Below are 7,125 nucleotides of genomic sequence, written 5' to 3' on the forward strand. Positions count from 1 at the left end.
GAAAATGTCTTCCGCCCAGATCGACCCGCCAAAATGTGCCTTAAGTCCAAAACAGGGGCAGTGCCCCGTCTCCGCCCCACATAATAAGTAAAATAATGTTAAAATTAGTGGAATTTCACTTGTGCCGAAAACAGCTCCCACTTAATCTACACCTCTCAAGTCATTTCACAAGGTCAGACTAGAGTCAAGCTCAACAGGGTCTTCTATCCCCACTGATTCTGCCAAGACCATTCCCTTGGCTGTGATTTCACTATATAGTGGATAGGGATAGTGGGAATCTCATTAATCCATTCATGCGCATCACTAATTAGATGACGAGGAATTTGGCTACCTTAAGAGAGTCATAGTTACTCCTGCCGTTTACCCGCGCTTGGTTGAATTTCTTCACTTTGACATTCAGAGTACTGGGAAGAAATCACATTGCGTCAACATCCACAAGGACCATCACAATGCTTTGTTTTAATTAAATAGGCAAATTCCCTTTGTCCGTACCAGTTCTGAGTTGACTGTTCGACGCCTAGGGAAAAGCCCCTGGCAGGGGGCATTCTACACCCATAGCCCAATCGGCACGCGACTTCCCACCCTTGCCGCGAGAGCAGCTCAAGCAAGCTGTTGACATTCCATGAGTTGAGGGCATAGACACCTAGGCCTAGCCCTCAAAGCCAATCCTTTTCCCGAAGTTACAGATCCATTTTGTCACCTTCCCTTACCTACATTGTTCTATTGACCAGAGGTTGTTCACCTTGGAGACTTGATGTCGTTATGAGTATGACAGGGCATGAACCATAATCGGTCCTCTAGATTTTCAAGGGCTGCTGAGGGTGCATCAGACACCACAAGACATGCAGTGCTCTTCAAGTTGCTGGACCTGATCTCCAGGTGAACTGATTCCAAGGTGGGCAAGCTGTTAAAAAGAAAATATAACTCTTTCCAGCGCCCTCGATGACATCTCTGGATTTCCTAATGTTGCCGCTCACCACCATGTCCCGGTTCGAGAATATTAACCCAATTCCCTTTTGATGCTTGTGCAGAGTTCACACTTGATACAAGGCTTCCCCATCTTTTAGGATCGACTAACCCATGTCCAAGTGCTATTCACATGGAACCTTTCCCCACTTCAGTCTTCAAAGTTCTCATTTGAATATTTTCTACTACCACCAATATCTGCACCGAGGGTTGATCCACCCAAGCTCACGCCTAAGGTTTCTCAACGACCCCCACGTACTCCTACTCATCAGGGCCAGGCAATTTCTATGACGGTCAAGTATAGGTTGCGCACTTCAACGCCATCCATTTTCGAGGCTAGTTGATTCGACAGGAGAGTTGTTACACACTCCTTAATGAATTTCAACTTCCATGACCACCATCCTACTATCTTAATCAACCAACACCCTTTGTGGGGTCTAGGTTAGTACACAATTTGTCACCGTAACTTGAATTTTGGTTCATCCCGCATTGCCAATTTTTCTTACCAAAAATGGCCCACTTGGAGCTCTCGATTCCATGGTGCGACTCAATGGAGCAGCCACACCCTCTTGCCTATTTAAAGTTTGAGAATAGGTCAAGGGAATTATGCCCCTGATGCCTCTAATCATTTTCTTTACCCGATAAAACTCACGCATGAGCTTTAGCTATCCCCAGGGAAACTTTGGAGGAAACCAGCTACTAGATTGTTCGATTAGTCTTTCGCCCCTATACCCAAGTCAAACAAACAATTTGCACGTCAGTAGCGCTACGAGCCTCCAATAGAGTTTCCTCTGTCTTCGCCCTGCTCAGGCATAGTTCACCATATTTTGGGTCCCAATAGGTGTGCTCGCAATTGAACCCTTCACATAAGCTCAAGGTTGGTCGACGATGCACCCCGTAGAGAGGGGATCTCGCTCGTCAGCTTCCTTGCACCTCACAGGTTTTCAAACCTCCCGACTCACACACATATTAGACTCCTTGGTCCGTGTTTCAAGACAGGACAAATGGAAAGCCTGCCAAACAACATCACGAGCGTGCTGGTGCACAAGGCCCACCACAAGGGTGCACGCTTCGTTCCTTGACCATTGCAACGGCAAATTGACAGGCAGTAATCCATATGCACTTGTGATGATGTAGCAACCCATGTTTCTTTTCACCTCAAGTCGAGCGGTGGACCAACCTGAGTTGTTCCACATTCCAACGAGATGCATTGACAACCTCCATTTGCTTCCCTCCCAGCAATTTCAAGCACTCTTTAACTCTCTTTTCAAAGTCCTTTTCATCTTCCCCTCGCAGTACTTGTTTATTATCGGTCTCTTGCACATATTTAGCCTTGGATGGAATTTACCACCCAATTAGGGCTGCATTACAGAACAACCCAACTCGCCGACAATGCCTCGTGATGCAGCAAGGTCCTGGCCCGATAGGGCTGTCACCCTCTCAGGCATCCCCTTCCAAGGGACTTGGCCCAGGTCCGTCACTAAGGACGCTTCTACAGACTACAATTTAGGTGATGCTTCCGCCTGATTTTCATGCTAGGCTCTTCCCAGTTCACTCACCACTACTAGGGGAATCCTTGTAAGTTTCTTTTCTTCCTCTTAATTATATGCTTAAACTCAGCGGGTGTTCTCGCCTAAGCTGAGGTTGTAAAGTTGGAGCTAAATCTGTCCTACCCTATGGGAGGACAAGAGAGAGCAAAGAAAGTTTGAGCGATGCCACACAAAGCTCGCATCAGTTAACGTTGACTGCCCATCCAAGGGGACAAGATCACCGCTCGCCGACGCACGCCACAAAACATCGCTTGAGGTATTTTAGCCAACTGCACAACATTGGGCACGGACGACCAACTCCACTGCTCCCTAACATATTTCAGGGAGCGCGTTGGAATGGGATGCGACTCCAAAATAGACATGCCCTCAACTGAGGCCTCAGGCGCAAATTGCAATCAAAAACTTAATGATTCAAGGGATTCTGCAATTCACACTAAGTATCACATTTCGCTATGTTCTTCATCATAACAAGAGCCTAGATATCTATTGCTAAGAGTCGTTTCCACTTATTACCGAAAAATCCACCACAACACTGAATAGGGGCACCCCCCACAACAAATGTAAGCCTCAGGGCCAAAAGGAGGAAAGGAAGAAAAACACATGAAATAAAGAGAAACAAAGGTGTCTACCCCCTTCACAGGAGGAGGCTCAAACAAAGAACAATCTCCCCAAGCCCCATGCCCTTGCAAAAAGGGGGGAAATGCATGGAACATAATCAAGAATGACTAGGGTGGCCACCCCAGGAGCTTGCATTACTTTTAATCCTTCCTGAACACTAGTCCACAATAATTCCCCCTTTTCTCTGTAAAGCTAGGGAGTGAAAGGAAGAATGGAAGAAAACAAGGTGAAAGAAATAGATATCAAACATAGCTACTGACTTACAAGGGGAGGCTCAAACAAAGTACAAGCCTCCCAAGCCCTGTGCCTTCACAAAAAGGGGGGAATTGAAGGGGACGATGATCAAAAAGGACTAGGGTGGCCACCTTAGGAGCTCGCACCACGTTTCGTCCTTCCTGAACACCAATCCACAACAATTCCACCTTTTCTCTGTACGGTTAGGGGCCAGAAGGAAGAAGGGAATAAAACACCATGAAAGAAAGGGATATCAACTGTGGATGCCAGCTCACAAGGGGAGGCTTCAAACAGGCAACAAGCTTCCCAACCCCATGCCTTGGAAAAAAGGGGTGAACTGTAGGGGATGATGTTCAAGAAGGACTAGGGTAGCCACCTTGGGAGTTCACACTACGTTTCATCCTTCCCGAACACCAATCCACAACAATCCCACCTTTTCTCTGTAAAGCTAGGGGCCAAAAGGAAGAAGGGAAGAAAACAACATGAAAGAAAGAGAGATATCAAACGTGTCTACCAGCTCACAAGGGGAGGCTCAAATAGAGAACAAACTTCCCCAACCATGTGCCTTCACAAAAAGGGGGGAACTGCAGGGGACGACGATCGAGAAGGACTAGGGTGGCCACCCCTGGAACTCGCGCTGCTTTTCATCCTTCCTGAACACTAATCCAAAACAATCCCACTTTTCTCTATAAAGCTAGGGTCAAAAAGCAAGAAGGGAAGAAAACAACATGAAAGGAATAGATGTCAAACATGGCTACCAGCTCACAAGGGGAGGCTCAAATAGAGAACAAGCTTCCGAAACCCTGTGCCTTCACAAAAAGGGGGGAACTATAGGGGACGACGATCAAGAAGGACTAGGGTGGCCACCCTTAGAACTCACATGCTTTTCATCCTTCTTGAACACCAATCCCCAACAATCCCACCTCTTCTCCATAAAGTTAGGGGCAAAAGGAGGAAGGGAAGAAAACAACACCAAAGAAACAAAGATCCCAAGAAAAGAGAGAAGCTCAACAGCACGCCGAGTAGATGTCCTCTAAAAAAAAAGAAATCAAACAAGGCACGCAATCAAAAATCATTTCACCTGTTCACACCCTCCCACATACATTATGGCACAACACCCTTTCTAGCTTACAACATAAAAAACAACAATCAAGCAACCAAGCAAATAAATCACAACCTAAACTTGACCACTAGAAAAGACAAGGGTCGCAATGAGACCAATGTCTAGAGCACGATACTGAGAGGTAAACAACCCCCCAACCCAGCAAAAGGCTTCAAATGACAAATAGACTACTAATAAAAAACCCACCCCGCTATTGCACCCCTCCATGTACAAAACACCCAACAATGTTTCCAGCGAGAAAGTCAATAGGGGTCAAAAATCAAACTCCAAAGAGGAATTGTCATATGCCAACACTCAATGGTAGAGAAATCCACAGGCCACAAATACATCAATGGTGAAAGGCCACTAAATAGAGGGGCATCCGCAAAGCGCACACCATGAAACAAAGAAATGACCAAGTCCCATAAAAAACCCACAATCCAAAGGGAGGAACAAAGACACAACTTGCTACTTCTTTTTTCCTTAGAAGGGGAGTGGCTCATGAGAGGACGAGGAATTCCCTCAATGGCAAAGGCACGAGATAAGATTTCCACCCTCATGCCCATTGGAGGGGAGAACTATGATCTCAATGGAGCTCAGACCGGGGGAGGGGTTTTTGATTACTTGGACACCCAACCTTTCCGCGAGTGCATATCGAGGAATGGTCGGGAGGACTAGGGTGGCCAGCCCAATGGGTTGAACCGCTCTTCATCCATCCCATACTGACCCCACCCTGACAATTTCCCCTCACAGAAGGTTTGAGCTAGCAGGTGTGTGCGCAACCACTCCCTCGACCCAACCACCAGCAAAAAATCTCACCCAAGAAACACATCAACCACTGTTGCCTTTTCAAGAGAACCAACTATGGAAGCTCACACACTTGGCCCATGCCTTCTAATGAAAAAAATACTGAGCACTGCCACTACGAATGAGTCTAAATTTATCCATCATATTTCCCAAGCACCTTAACTGTAGCAACCATGCCCGGCTGAACAAATCGTCAGAAGGGCACCCAAGAAACAAGCTTCCAAACCCCCTACAGAAACACATTGGGGGAAATAAAAACAAAGGATGGGTGTGACAAGCACAAGCATGGCTTGCAAGCACACATGAAAAAACAAGTGTTACCTCAAGACAAGCAACCAACAATGTTCCTGCAAAACACCAAACCTGCTCCCCTTGAGACACACCACACAGTCCCACATTGCAATCGAAACCCAACCAACCCAAACCAAGAAAGAAAACCCCTGATATCAATGATCCTATCACAGGTTCACCTACGACAACCTTGTTACAACTTCTCATTCCTCTAAATGATAAAGTTCAATGAAATTCTCATGGTGTTGGCCGCGGCGAACCACCATCGTCGACGCAATCTGAACACTTTACCAGATCATTCAATCAGTAGGAGTGACAAGCGGTGTGTACAAAGGGTAGGGACGTAGTCAACACAAGTTGATGACACGCGCTTACTAGGAATTCCTTGTTGAAGACCAAAAATTGCAATGTTCTATCCTCATCACGATGTAATTTGAGAAGATTTCCCTATCCTCTTGAACCAGGAAGAAAAACTCGTTGGCTGCATCAGTGTAGCGGATGTGTGGCCAAGAACATCTGGGCATCACAAACCTATTATTGTCTCAAAATTCCATGGCCACCGAGTAGGAAAACCGACCTTTATGACCCAAGATCCAACTACGAGCTTTTTAACTGCAACAACTTAAATATACGCTATTGGAGCTGGAATTACCGTGGATGTTGGCACCAAATTGCCCTCCAATGGATCCTCGTTAAGGGACTTAGATTGTACTCATTACAATTACTAGAGTCGATGAGCCCAATATTTTTATTTATTGTCACTACCTCCACATGTCAGGATTGGGTATTTTGCACATCTGCTACCTTCCTTGGATGTGGTAGCTGTTTCTCAGGTTCCCTCTACAGAATCAAACCCTAATTCTCTATCACCCGTCACAACCATGGTAGGCCTATATCCTACCATTGAATGTTGATAGGGCAAAAATTTGAATGAAGCATCACCAGCAAAAGGGTTGTGCAATCCATCAAGTTATCATGATTCACTGGAGAAGCAGGCAAACTTGCACCAACCTTTTATCTAAGAAAGGAATCCCTTCCAAAGAGTCGGTACTTTATGCATGTATTAGATCTAGAATTACTACGATTATCTGAGTAGTATGGTACCATAAAAAAAATATAACTGATTTAATGAGCCATTCACAGTTTCACAGTCTGAATTAGTTCATACTTAGACATGCATGGCTTAATCTTTGAGACAAGCATATGACTACTAGCAGGATCAACCAAGTAGCACCCTCCCACTTCAAAGGGCATTCTAGGTGCTCTCTTACCAAGAGCCAACCTGAACACCCATCAAGTTAAAGAGATATCAAAATATCATGTAAAACTTTTATGCCTTGCACCTCTTCCATCCCAGGAAGGAATCACACACAACATGCCAAGGACATGGCGAACAAATGGGTAGACTTGCTATTTCTGTGAAAACTAGTGTCTTTTTGAATGACTAGCCCTCTAGGTTTGCCAGCTACCCTAGAAACAATAGTTTAAAGCAATTCACGATTTCTTCTATGTAGAATAGATAAGAGAAAGACAATGGAACCAACCTGGAACTTCTGC

The 7,125-nt window shown here is 45.5% G+C and overlaps 1 non-coding gene and 1 pseudogene across 1 annotated transcript; both read right to left on the minus strand.

The window, feature by feature from the left end:
* Positions 1 to 2,860: 2,860 nt before the first annotated feature.
* On the minus strand, positions 2,861 to 3,014 carry LOC149168386 (5.8S ribosomal RNA). Its single transcript, XR_016259967.1, has one exon. It is a non-coding gene; the product is annotated as a 5.8S ribosomal RNA (ribosomal RNA).
* Positions 3,015 to 5,724: 2,710 nt separating this feature from the next.
* Positions 5,725 to 6,798, minus strand: LOC149168387 (18S ribosomal RNA; annotated as a pseudogene).
* Positions 6,799 to 7,125: the final 327 nt, after the last annotated feature.

This window comes from Pinus tabuliformis, chromosome 4_2 (genome assembly GCF_031772625.1).
Source record: "Pinus tabuliformis cultivar Carrire ecotype Pingquan chromosome 4_2, CPIR1, whole genome shotgun sequence".
Lineage (NCBI taxonomy): Eukaryota > Viridiplantae > Streptophyta > Pinopsida > Pinales > Pinaceae > Pinus > Pinus tabuliformis.